This window comes from Lepus europaeus, chromosome X, assembly GCF_033115175.1.
Source record: "Lepus europaeus isolate LE1 chromosome X, mLepTim1.pri, whole genome shotgun sequence".
Classification (NCBI taxonomy): Eukaryota; Metazoa; Chordata; class Mammalia; order Lagomorpha; family Leporidae; genus Lepus; species Lepus europaeus.
The window spans coordinates 35,328,251-35,342,640 of NC_084850.1; the positions used below are offsets into that span (position 1 = coordinate 35,328,251).

Here is a 14,390-nt window from a genome sequence, read left to right on the forward strand (position 1 = left end):
ATAGCATTAAATAAGAGTGTACAGCACATTAAAGAGATCCTACAAAATATATTTTTTTAAAAATTAATTAATTTTCTATGCCATTTCCAATTTAACACCAGGTTTTTTTTTTTCATTTCCAATTATCTTTATATACAGAAGATCGATTCAGTATATAATTAGTAAAGATCTCATCAGTTTGTACCCCCACAGAAACACAAAGTGTAAATATACTGTTTCAGTACTAGTTATAGCATCACTGCACATTAGACAACACATTAAGGACAGATCCCACATGGGATGTAAGTACACAGTGACTCCTGTTGCTGACTTAACAATTTGACACTCCTGTTCATGGCGTCAGTAATCTCCCTAGGCTCTAGTCATGAGTTGTCAGGGCTATGGAAGCCTTTAGAGTTCGCTGACTTTAATCTTATTCCGATAGGGTCATAGTCAAAGTGGAAGTTCTCTCCTCCCTTCAGAGAAAGGTACCTCCTTCTTTGATGGCCCCGTTCTTTCCACTGAGATCTCACTCACAGAGATCTTTCATTTAGAAAGTTTTCCAAAAATAGATTTGGAAAGAATATGGTACAATTTGAACTCATACTTTTTTTGCTAGTGGCAATATAGATATGTTCAATAATTTGGGAAAAATGCTTGTCATTATCTTAAAGATATGAACATTCTAATATACAACCATTATATTCCTAGATATTTTCCTTACTTACCGTATGCCTAAAATATCCATAGAAACATTATAAACGTTCTTTAGACATATAATAGAATATTATACAACAGTGAAAATAAATCAACTATATACATATAATGAAGAATATGCTTGTAACATAATATAGACTAAGAAAAGCATATCACTCCAAAATAATAGCAACAAAATGCAATTTTTAAGCAACTTAAATATAATAAAAAGTAATACATCGTATAAGGATCTATATAAAGTCCTTTAATAATTGGGATTTGTTCTGAGAAATGTTTCAGGAGGTGATTTTGTCATTATGTGACTCAGGGATTATATGCACAGATTGCTAGGACATTACTAGGCAATATCATATGTTATACATGCAGTCCACCATTAATCAAAATGTCATTATGCAGCACATGAGTATATATTGTGAAGTCTTAAAGAAATTCAAGGAAATGCTATATGTAGAATTCAGAATAGTAGTTACCTTTGAGACATAGCTGGGGTATACATTTGGGAAGAACATGGAAATTTCAACAATATTGGTAACTTGCTAGTTTTATGGTTCAGAGTGGTTTTATTGTTGTAATTAATAACTTTCACATGCATTTCATATAATTTTGTGTGTAGATCAAATATTTTATAGAAAAACATGGAAAAAATTAATGTGACCAAATTTTATCACAGGCTCATTTTGAAGCCTAAATACATCCTATGTCAACAAACTTTACAAACCTTGGTTAAAAGACTGTTAGAAGCCCTATCATTTTATAAATTAAAAACTTGCTTATTTTTAGCTACATAGCATGCTGCCAGGGAAAAAAGCCTACATGTTGGTCCTCAACAGGCCTCATACGAAGGTGCAGATTACTCCGATGAACTTTTCATAGTTCTGGATTTGGAACTCTGCTTGCAACCTCTGATACCATACATTGTCAGCTCATTGAGAATAAATCCACCTCTCATCAATGCATGCACACTAATTAAGCTCCCCAGAGTAAGAGACCAAAATGCTGATTGATTTACTGACAATGCAAAACATAATTCTCATTTGGCTTAGAATCATAAAGTAAGCATGAAGAGGAGACTCTTCCCTAGTATTCATACCATGTGGGAGGTCTTATTGTAATAAAAAGTGATTTTATTAAATTTACATTGGGAATTATCATAAGTACCAGATTATTCAGTTTATATGAACAGTTTATTTTTCTACCTTTAGTTATGGTATATGGAAAGTATATTATATTCAGAAGTTTTACATGATGAGCTTGAATTATAACAAAGAAAATCAAATTAATCGAGTACCAAAAGGCATTAGTTTAGCCAAAGGCATCTTACTGGGTTGCTCTCAAAGTACTGGAAGCATATTGACTCGGGCTCTTTCTTCCCTTAAGCATGCTTGGGTACTGTTCCAAGAAGAACTTGTCTCCTTAAAACTTGTACAGATCTTTAAACTCTGACCTCTTATGTTAATGATTGATGAATTACAGATGGAGACCTAATCTGATCTAATGGTGGTGGCTAGGAGGTGGGACAACTGTAGGTCATTGGTAGCATAACCCTTGGAAGAATGACTCAAATTAAAGAGTTAATTACCCTTGAGTTCAAATTTGACTTAGATTCTCTGATTACTGGCTCAAAATCTGATCATTCCTCTGCACCCACCATGCCCAGCCTCCATAAATGCCAGACTATGCGAATGCCTAATCCTGACTGAACTCTAAACTTCACAATGAAATATTTCTTTTCCAAGAAGCAATAAGTAATAAAAAAATCAGACTAATACAGGTAGATATGGTTAACATCGACCTTCCTAGATCTGTTTTTTAAAGATTTTTTTTTATTTAAAAGGCAGAATTGGGGTCAGCATTGTGGTATAGTGGGTAAAGCTCCCACCTGCAGTGCTGGCATCCCATATGGGCACTGGTCTGAGTCTCGGCCGCTCTACTTCCAAACAGCTCTCTGATATAGCCTGGGAAATCAATAAATTATGGCCTGGGTGCTTGGGTCCCTGCACCTGCCTCGGACACCCAAAAGAAGCTCCTGGCTCCAGATCTGCCCAGCTCTGGCCATTGCAGCCATTTGGAGAGTGAACCAGAGGATGGAAGACCTCTCTCTGCCTCTCTGTAACTCTGCCTTTGAAATAAATATATTTTTAAACTGGAAGAGTTACAAGAGACGGACACACACACACACACACATCGAGAGAGATCGAGAGATCTTCCATTTGCTGGTCCCCGCCCCAAGTGGCTGTAATGGCCAGAGCTGGATCAATCTGAATCCAGGAACCAGGAGTTCCTCTGGGTCTGCCATGTGGGTGTGGGGCCAGGCACTTGGGCTATCCTTTGCTGCTTTCCCAGGAGCATGAGCAGGTAGCTGGATAGGAAGTAGAACATCCAGGACTCCAACAGGCGCTCATATGGGATATCAGTGCTGCAGGTGGCAGCATTCCCCACTATGCCATAGCACCAGCTCTATCTAGATCTGTTCTCTATGTTTATTGAATTGATCACGCTCTAATTTTTAAGGTTTACTTTTTATTTATTTGAAGGAGTAAGAGGTGAATGCTGAGAGAGAGAGGGAGGAGAGGGAGGGATGGAGGAAGGGAGGGAGAATATGAATCAGATGTTATTAATGAAAAAGGGGGTTGTAATTGTACCAAAAGCTAAAAATGAGATTATTGTGATCGAGCTTGAAATTCAGCAAAATGCATCCTCACAGTCAAGACAGAAACATAAGGTAGCATCAAGTTGCATCTCACAAAAGAGAATACAAATATCCTTTTGGAAAACTCAGTGTAGAATCTGGTATGTTATTTGAATTGCCTCTTCATTACTTTTATATGCAATATCACTGCTGTTCAAGTCAAAGAAGACAGTGTTGTCACAAGTTTAAAACATTTTACTGCTTGATCTGACATAGTTATGTTGCCCTAATTGGGCCTCAAGTATAATCATTTGTGACAAGGTTTACAAATACTATTTAAAGGGCTTCTGAATATGAATTATGTAACTGATTTATACAAGAATAAAAATATTGACTATGGTTTTATTAGCCCCAAGATGAGAAAACCACTCGGTTGGTCACTATCTCAAGTAAGCACTATAGTAGTAAATGTTGAGTTCAAATACCACAAGCAGACTCCACAGTTCTTAGGAGCGTGTAAACAGTAAGACAAGAGAAAATACCAGAGTTAAATTTAAAGTCAATGGGTAGTTCAACACCAATGCCAGAATTTTCACTTAACAAATATACCTGAAGAAATAACATACCCCTTTTAGATAATGTTTTTCAAAGATATAATCACATTCTAATAATGGGGTACACTTTTTCACAATGAATTATTTAGGTTTTCACCTCAGTAAACAGAGGACATATTCAAAAGAAAGATTTAATTTGATAAAGAGACTCTTATGATGTTTCCAAAAAAATGAGGCACATCAATACAGATAGATAAAGCAGAGACCAGGAACTTTTACTTTCATGCTTATTTGAAAAGACAGAGGAGATAGGAGTAATCAGCATTTGCTAGTTAGAGCAGACTCATGATATAGCAGTTAAGACAATCTGTAGAGAAAAAAAATCCAATTCCAAATCACATAAAGTAGGTGTAAAATAAATGCCTCAATCCCTCTGTTCTCCCACTTTCCAACTTCCTGTCAGTGCCTCTCACCAACTTAATCAATCAAAAGCCAAAGGGGAAGAGAATTCATTGTTGCAGTCCATAAAGGTCAGTCTCCCAGGAGAAAAGGAGTTTTTATGGGATCTGGAGAAGTAAAAAGGTAATATCCAACATCCATGTCTAAAATACTTCATCTCTTCACTACATATATTAAAGATTCATAAAGAACAGAAAAATATTCTGTGACCTGTTTTAAATAATTAACATAAACCTGTAGCCTTATCAGACTACTTCCACACATTTCATCAATAATATTAAATATAGATATTAGACATCTATTGTGTGCTCACTTCTACTCACCTCATATGGACTGGTTATCATCAACAGGATTTCTCAAATTTGGGAAAAGCATGGTTATTATTTTATCTACTATACAAAAGCAAAAATGAAGGCACAGGTCTTATCCTAATGTTTAAAATCTTATAAAAGACATATCAAAGTAATATATACTCCATTCTTAGAACATATGAAACAACTGAACCATATTAATAATCAAACGTTTTACAAACTTCATTTCTTAACAAAAATAACAAGGTTATACGAAAAGGCAAGAACAGAAAAAGTATGTGATTCTTCCTAAAAGCAAATCCATGAAACCAGAAATGAACAGAAAATCTTTTTTGCAAAATATAGAGCTAAGGTAAAATTAAATAGCGTATCCAAAATGAGTAGATGTCAAGAACCAAGACATTTAACTAACAAGGAAATGAAGAACCAGAAATGTCAAGAGTAAGGTGACATAGAAAAATAGAAAGTAGTCTGGACTAATTTCAGAGAAGGGATCATCACTAATGGTATTCTATGTTTTAATAGCTGCAACTGATTTACATGGTGGACCAGTACCACTCAAAGGAGCTGGAACAAGATGAACAAAAATAAGTCCTACAACAATATTTTAACATGGAGGTTCTCTGAGATCAACATGCTACAATATTTCCAAAGTGTTCTAAGGTGAATATTTGTGTTCAGATTTGCATTCTCCTAGTCAACTTTTGCTCTTCTTCCTCCAACCATCTCACATCCCCAAACCTGAGGTTGACGTCTGATCACAGTATCACACTTTTGGGATTCGGACACCTTCTTGCTGAAAGTACTTCTAGCACAAAGCTGTTGTATGTAAAAAGGATTTTTTCTATTTTATTTTAGGTATTTCATTCCAAGTCTAGCCTCGGTCTTATATAAACAAAGTTACATTCTCTATACACAGGAAAACACAAAAAAATAATAAAAATTACAATTGCAGCTTTTATCTAATTTGCCCAGTTACAGTTTGGCACAGAGCTCTTTGTCCTCGCAAAAGCTCTGCAAGCACAAAGTCAGCAACAAAAAAAAAAAATGCACATTGTCTTTTCCTATCCGCAATATATGTAAATAGTTTTTTTTAGTATCTCATCTTCTAGGTACATAGAAGACAAAAATATTCTGCCCTTGGCATCCCAAACAACCCTAAGGCTGACTCTGCAACTGTAACCATACCCTTTTCCGTCCTGCCGATTTTTAAAGGAGAAAGGACTGTGTCAGAGACAAAGATGGAATTTAAGGGTAAGTTCCAGTGTTGTCTCCCTGAAATGTGTACACATATCAGTTGTTACTCCCTAAGATATAAGACCAATAATATTTCAGTCTAAAATGATACCTCATCCGTTCATACAAATGGCAAAGTCTAGAATTTCATTTCAGGTATGATTAGATCCATGAATTGCATTTATGGTATAAGGTTTTTATCTCGTCCAGCACAGTGGCTCAATGGGCTAATCCTCCGCCTGCAGCGCTTGCACACCAGGTTCTAGTCCCAGTCGGGGCACCGGAGTCTGTCCTGGTTGCTCCTCTTCCAGTCCAGCTCTCTACTGTGGCCCAGGAGTGCAGTGGAGAATGGCCCAAGTCCTTGGGCCCTGCACCTGCATAGGAGACCAGGAGAAGCACCTGGCTCCTGCCTTCGGATCAGCGCGGTACGCCGGCCGCAGCACACCAGCCACAGTGGCCATTGAGGGGTGAACCAACAGAAAAGGAAGACCTTTCTCTCTCTCTCTCTCTCACTGTCCACTCTGCCTATCAAAAAAAAGGGGGGGGGTTGATCTCACAATCTCCATAACTAATAATTATCTTGTTGTTCAATACATCCTCAGACAGATCTTCCTCAGGCAGCTACAGGTGTTCTAGCATCAGCTTGCCGATCAATAAGACCATGATTGTCTGCTTAGTAGCCAAGAAAGTTTAAAAATTGTTATTTTAGTTCTTTTAGCCTGATTTGGGCTACATGTCTGTCCTTAAAACATCTAATTGCTGAGGCTATGAGGATGTGATGCTTTAATTGATTGATTATAACAGGTTTACAAGTTATCTCCTGGGGCTGTTTTGCTGTTATCAGAAAAGATAGACACAGAGCAGTCAAAAATTAACAGTACATTCTTGTAGAATGAGAGGAGAAGGAAAAAAAGGCTTCATAGTATCTCAGACCTTTGAAGTCATCTAGTGCTACATCCTCTTCAATACAGAAATTCCTTGTTCTGCAGCCCAGGCTGGAAGATACTCAGAGGCCTCTCTAAAAGTACAATTACAAGGTTTTCTACAATATATAAGGCATTCCTTTTTACTTAATATTAGAAATTTCTTTCTTATATTAAACTAAAATTCTCCTCCATGATATATATCTACAAATTGGCCAAGGTTCTACTTTCAGGAATAAACAAAACAAACTTAATTCTTCTACTTCTCAGCCCTTAAAATATTCAGATAGTTACAATGTATCCTAAAATCTTTATTACTGAAGCACCTATCATTCCTTTTATTTTGGCTCATGTCAAACGATTTCCAAACAAATCCGTAAATTATTTATATAGCTCTTTCATAAAACTAAAGCGTTGTTGGTTCTGTGTTTAGCTGTCCTCCTATAGGTTCCTATGGACTTTTTCCAGCCACTTTTATTGTATTCAGTACTTTGGGATGGCTCTGTAAACAGATGAAGCCAATAATGTATTAACAGTACCAACTGAGAGAAAGTATGGTTAACTGAGGTTACTAAAAAGAAAAAGCAATTCAAATCAATTGGCAATCTACAAAAAGAGTTAAAGATTTTAAAAGCTATTATTAAAATTGCTATATTGGTCTATCATGCTATATTATATGTGTGTACATATTGTATGTCCACATGGGGAAATTTTATTAAGAGTTTTATTTTAAATGGCTTATAGATAAGATTGTCCATAAATTTAAGCTGCTAAAATTAATCAAAGATACATTTTAATTTGTGGGACCTGAATCTGTGTATCATATGTTTTAGACTTGTTGGTAGAAAGAAACTACAAACATTTTAGATGGTTGTGCTTAAGTTTACTGGCTAAACAAACTACACCATGTTAGATATTTAAGAGGTGTTTCCAAATACATGATTCTTAAAATTTATAGAAGGCATTGGACCTTCTGGTAAATGTTTTCTTAAGTTGTTATCTAATGGTTGATACGGTTTGCTAAGTATTCATGTGATATTGCTATTGTCAGCAAGCGATCTAGGACTTGCTCCCTCATTTCTCTATTCTAAGCCCAACTTGTTCTTTCATTTCTCTATTCTCTTCAAGGTAGGAAACTAATTCTATTATGAAGGAATCTGTAGGATGCACAATTTAATCTTTAGACCTTATAAAAGAGATGGCTAACATTTTTCTGCAATAGCATAGCCAAAATAAGAACTTAAATAATAATCTCATAGCTATATTTACTTTGCCATCAGCAAAGTATACAGTAAGTAGAAAAAACCTCCCTTTCAGACCAAAGGGAAAGAAAGTTTTAAAGTGAGAATATAATGTTCCTCATGGGCATTGTCTACCTTAGAAAAACTACTACAGAACATGCCTGTGACTATAGACTTGTAGTTCAGGCCACCGAAGATTAGAGATGGGACTTGGACACTCCCTTGACTTGCATCCTCTGCTCTGCTTTAACACAAACCAGGAGGAAAAGAAAGCTAGGCATCAGAAGCAATGGGTGGCAGGCCTATTAATGGCTGTTCTGTACAGTGATCTGCCCTCAAGGAGACCCAACAGGCCAGTCCACTGCAGTGGCTTTCCATGAGGTAAGCCTGAGCTTCAGCAGAAGTCAGCTTGTGAAGAGCCCTGGCAGCTCTGCCAAGAGTTGGATCACTGGAAATGGACCTGCCCTGGAGTCGAAGGATGCCCAGTTCAGAGCCACAGATCTTATTGGCTCTAAGCTGAAAAGCCCTTCACTCAGCCCAACTTCCAAAGGGACCACTGCAGCTGAGGGGATGGCCAAGTAGGGTCAGCAACATTGCAGGCAGAACTGTCAATTTCTTGTTAGAGATGCCACCTGCCTTTACCTGGCCAGCTCTCCTCCCAGGCCAGCCAAGTAATGAAAGTCAACAGAGTGCCTTCCCCTAGGAGGTTCACACCTCCCTTAGGATATACCCCATGTGAAGAGATAGATAGGTCTGGGCCTCTTAACTTACAAGGCCTAAAGCCCACCAGATTATTATCAAGCCCCTTCTATCAGGTTCTATTTGCCTCTCAATCAGAAAACTTAATTGTAGCTTAGCACCTTTCTTAGCTCCTCTAATAATGACTCTGTCCTTTGTTCTAGGCCCTGTCTAGTGCACTTGGGCCTCATTCCTTTGTAATCATAACCTCTACTCTACCACCAATGGCTCTACTCCCAACCTGTGTGTACTGATGGTCCTCTTCCCCACTTAATGATGTATAATTGTTCAAACCTGGTAAATGCCACTCTTAGGATCATTGGTTACTATCCTCACTCTGTCTTTTATGACCTTGTCTAAATATGATCAGAGTCGGCAAACTTGGAAGGCTTCCATAGCCTTGGCAACTCATGACGACAGCCTAGGATGGTTCCTGGCGCCATAAACTAGAGTGTCAATTTGTTGAGTCAACAACAGGAGCCACTGTGCACTTGCTCCTCATGTGGGATCTCTGTCCTTAATGTGCTGTACATTGTGATTTAATGCTATAACTAGTACTCAAACAGTATGTTTCACTTTGTGTTTCTATGTGGGTGCAAACTGTTGAAATCTTTATACTAAATTGATCTTCTGTATATAAAGAGAATTGAAAATGAATCTCGATGCAAATGGAAGGGGAGAGGGAGCGGGAGAGGGGAGGGTTGCGGGTGGGAGGGAAGTTATGGGAGGGGGAAGCCATTGTAATCCATAAGCTGTACACTGGAAATTTATATTCATTAAATAATAGTTAAAAAAATAAAAAAATGATAAATTCTTTGTTATCAATCTTCAAATTCTTGTGAGATATTATTTTCCCCATTGTACAGATAAGGAAATTTTGCCTTAGCTCTCTAAGATCTCTAGACAAGAGATTGCTCAAGATCACATAGGCAACAAACAGTAGAGGCAAAATAAAAATTATAGTCCTCAGATTTTCCATTAAATTAACTCAGATTCCACACACAAGTGAGATCATGCAGTGTTTATCTTTCAGTGCCCGATTTATTTCATTTAACATAATGTTGTCATGTTGTTGCAAATGATAGGATTTCATCTTTTTAAGGCTGTATAGTATTTCATCTTGTGTATACGCCACATATTCTTTATCCAATCATCCATTAGTGAGCATTTAGAATGATCTCATGGCTATTGTGAATAGTGCTATATTAATGACAGAAGTGAAGATGTCTCTTCTGTGTATTTATTTCCTTTCCTTAATTTTCATAGAGGTTGATAGAACAATTATCAGAGGTTGGGAAGTAGAGCAGGTAGGGAGAGTTGAGAAATAGGTTGGATAATGTTATAGTTAAACAGAAGAAAAAAGTTCTATTTGGTTGTACAGTTCAGTGATTACAGCAAAAAATATATTGAATATTTCAAATAGCTAGAATATAGAATTTTGAATGTTCTCAACACAAATAACTGATAAATACTTAAGATGACTGATATAATCACCATGATTTGATCAATATGCATGTATACATGTCATCACCTCTCTGAAATATTTGTATGTATAATTATTATGCATTAAAGTTAAAACAAAATCCTTTGATTTCAAATCGCACTTATTCTAGATGAGTCTTAGGTTTTCTATGTCCCTCTTAAAGTATAGCTCCCAGAAGTTCAGTGTTCTACATATAGTTTATATATTTTTTCAAAAGTGTGATTGTAGAATAGCTTAATATGTCGCACCTCCCAGATAATTCTATTGTATTTAAAAGGCATCTTGAAGACCATAACCTAGTTTGCTTTCCAAATTATGCCCTCTGGAGATGTTGCAACCAAATTAACTCTGCTATCATCTGTTTCCTATACTGGGTTTCCACATAAGATTTAATTTGCCAAACCAAACAGTTTATCAGATTAAAAATAAGTTTGAAAACTTGTGGCATGACTAATAATTGGTATTTTATGTAGTGGGATAGGACAACAGAACAAATATTTCAGCATCTTTCTATGCTCCTCAAAGACAAGATTTCTCCCTTTTCTTCATTGGTCCATTGCTGCTTTAGCATACCTGGTAATTCACCTTATATAGAGTATGACTACAATCCAGAGCAAGCTACTCATAGATGAGTCTATTTACAGAGCAAACATGGCTGTTATTTTCATCTTTGGATTTTTCATAGAAGTTGACTATGCTAACATTTGAGTGAAATATATCAGTTTGACTGATAATGTCTCATGCTTGTACAGTGCTTTTTTAAAGGGCATATATTTCAGTTTACTAATTGTTTCTAAAGAACAAGAGTTTGTGCCTATGCAGCTTTAAGAGCAGCTGTGCTACTTTCTCACTTTGCTCTTCTAACCTTTTTTGCTTGTTTCCCAGTTTTTAAAATAGCACTTTTCTACTGCTCTGAAGTACATGGTTTGATCTTAAAATTCTGGCCATAGATAAAAGATAGTTGTCACTAGAGCTGGAATAGGAGGTGGTATTGGATAAAAGAAACAGCATAAACATCTTGACAGCTCTGACCACGTTTCATATCCCCTTTGCTGTCTTATACAGACAGGAAAACGGAAAAACAAAAGAGTAAGAGAAATGAAATAAAGTTCAGAAGGAGAGGGGAAGGTACTAGAGTTCTGAGGAATAGTAAACAATCCAGCACTCAGATCAAATTATACTGCAAAACATATTTATATTGACAACATACTATAATTGAAGGTTCACACACACAAATGAGCATATGTAACATTGTTCCCAAGTATGACAACAATTTTTGAAGTCTGGCAATAAATCTCTTTGCTTTTCATTATAACAGCTGTTAATTTCCTTTGTGACTTCTAATTGTCTAATTCTCTGAAAGTTGAAAGTTGAGTCAATATAGAATGTAGAAGACACTCTATTCCAAGCAATAAAGGTCAGAAAAGCAAGTATTCTTAGGAAAATCTGTTGAGGCCACAAAGTTGTCCCCCTGCTTCTATTTCTTATACAATTCTCTCCAGAAACAGAGAATTGCTAGTCAACTCTAGGTTTCAGCAGCAGCTCTGAAATAACTAGCTGTCGTCCTTCCTAATTTTATATTATTGCTATTATTAGAGTTCCCATCTGCTGAAATATGACACAAATATCTAAAATGTCCAGGGATGGGCAAGAACAAAGAAAGGAGCTGGAAAATCTATCTGGGTCTACCACATGAGTGGCAGGGACCATAATTACTTGAGCCATCACCTGCTGCCTCCCAGGATTTGCATTAGCAAGAAGCTGAAGTTGGAAGTCAAACCCAGGATTCAAGTCTAGGTACTCTTATGTGACCCATGGGCATCTTAAAACTAAGCCATGCCGGCGCCGTGGCTCAACAGGCTAATCCTCTGCCTTGCGGCGCTGGCACACAGCGTTCTAGTCCTGGTCGGGGCACCGGATTCTGTCCCAATTGCCCCTCTTCCAGGCCAGCTCTCTGCTATGGCCCGGGAGTGCAGTGGAGGATGGCCCAAGTGCTTGTACCCCATGGGAGACCAGGATAAGCACCTGGCTCCTGGCTTCGGATCAGCGTGGCGCACCGGCCACGGCGGCCATTGGAGGGTGAACCAATGGCAAAAGGAAGACCTTTCTCTCACTGTCCACTCTGTCAAAAAAAAAAAAAAAAACTAAGCCAAAAGCTCACTCTCTCCTCCCTTTTAACACTTAGTTTTCTCATATAAAATGGTTATAAAAGACAAGGTGATTTTTAATGTTCAAACCAATGCTGCCATTATTTGTTCCATGGTTTCAGTATTTAAAAACTAGTGACACACACACACACACACAGAGTATTTAAATATAGGGATGTATATATATATATATATATATATATACACACACACACACATATATTTCTGCAAACTAAATCAGGAAGAGACACAAAGCCATTTCTTATTTCATAGTAGATTCTTGGTTAGAAAGAACTTAACTTAAAGACAAGTTAACAGGAGTGAATAATATCTCTCCCCATCTACAGAAGTATGACTGAAATAAATGAAAATAAATTTAAGAATAAAAGTATACAAAAACTAGAAATCAAGGGTGCCATGACATTAAATTAGGAATTTCCAGAAAATAAAAAGCAAACAGTACTAGACTCATGGATAGCCAGATAAAATGGAACCTCAGCCTAGGATGACAAATATAAAAACAATTATTCCAAAGAACACTTCAATTAAAAATTTAACAGGAAAGACCAAACCAAAAGCAGATTATTCATCAGTGTATTTAAAAAATCGCATCCAAAAAACCTGGACCAGGGAAAACTGCTCTGTCTCAGAAACAAAAAGAACTAGAAACAACAGCTTTTGCTGAGTCCAATGTTTTTTTTAGAAAACTTTAATATAAATTTTGAAAGTACAACTTTTGTATTACAGTGTTTTTCCCCCATAACCATCCTCCCACCCACAAACCATCCCATCTCCTACTCCCTTTCCCGCCCCATTCTTAAGATTCATTTTTAATTATCTTTTTAAGATCAACTTAGTATATTTGTGACTCTTCTTTAAATGTCTGGTAGAACTCAGCACTGAAGCCATCTAGTCCTGGGCTTTTCTTTGTTGGGAGGGTTTTTATTACTGATTTGATCTCTGTTTTTGTTATTGGTCTGTTTAGAATTTCTATGTCTTCATGATTCAGTTTTGGTAGATTGTGTTTAGGTACGTATTGATTTCTTCTAGATTTTCCAATTTGTTAACATACAGCTCTTTGTAGTAATTCCTGATGATTAATTTTATTCCTGCGGTATCTGTTACATTTCCTTTTTCATCTGATTGTGTTGATTTGGGTCTTCTCCCTTTGTTAGTTGGGTGGTACATATTCTCTTGTTTACAGAGAGGGGGTATGATCATCCCTGTTGGTGTAATCACTTCCTTCCAAGTTGATCAGTTCCTGGGTGTTAGCCCTCAGTGGGTGCAATACTCATCCATGCTTTCAAATGAACTGTACAAAGGATCTGTATAATCCTCAGTGTGAGCATCTATCCTGTTGCCATGACTCACCCCAAGAAATCAAGGAGTTCTGAGAGTGTGAAACAACACACAGTGATTGCACAGACACCCTCTCATGCAGTCACAGCATCTCCTAATCTCAGAACACAGGGCTTCCACAGTCATGGGGTACAGAGTATCCACTCTGCCTGCTAGCCTATCCCATCCACAAAGAGGCTGAGATGTTCCCAAAGACAGCTGCCTGTGGGTGCTCTGCCTAGGTGGTTTGAGCCTCAGAGCTTGTGATATGCTGAGAGGCTAGGGGTACCTCACAGTCCAATGTGGGTGCCCAGCCCCCTGTCAATCCTCCCAGCCAGACTCAAAGTCATTGGGGAAAACGGATTTTTCCCTCTGATAAAATCCCTCAGTGATACCCATGGCACAAGAGCTGCTGGCTATGATTTCAAAACTACGCCTTCCATTCAAAAAATCAAAGTTCCAAACAATCTGGACACTAAAATTTCCAGTAAATCCTGGACTTTGCTTTTTCCAGTTTGGGCCCAACTGAAAAAATTGAAGGACCTATGTCTCTCATCTTATAGACACACCAACTAATCAGGCTATTTGGATTATATTAGAAATACTGTCAAGATGTGACGTTGTACTAAATTTTA

The 14,390-nt window shown here is 37.3% G+C and overlaps 1 pseudogene; it reads left to right on the forward strand.

Annotated features, from left to right (window-relative positions):
- Nucleotides 1–3,274: 3,274 nt before the first annotated feature.
- LOC133752551 (transmembrane protein 106C-like) overlaps nucleotides 3,275–14,390 on the forward strand; it is a 74,585-nt pseudogene continuing 63,469 nt past the window's right edge.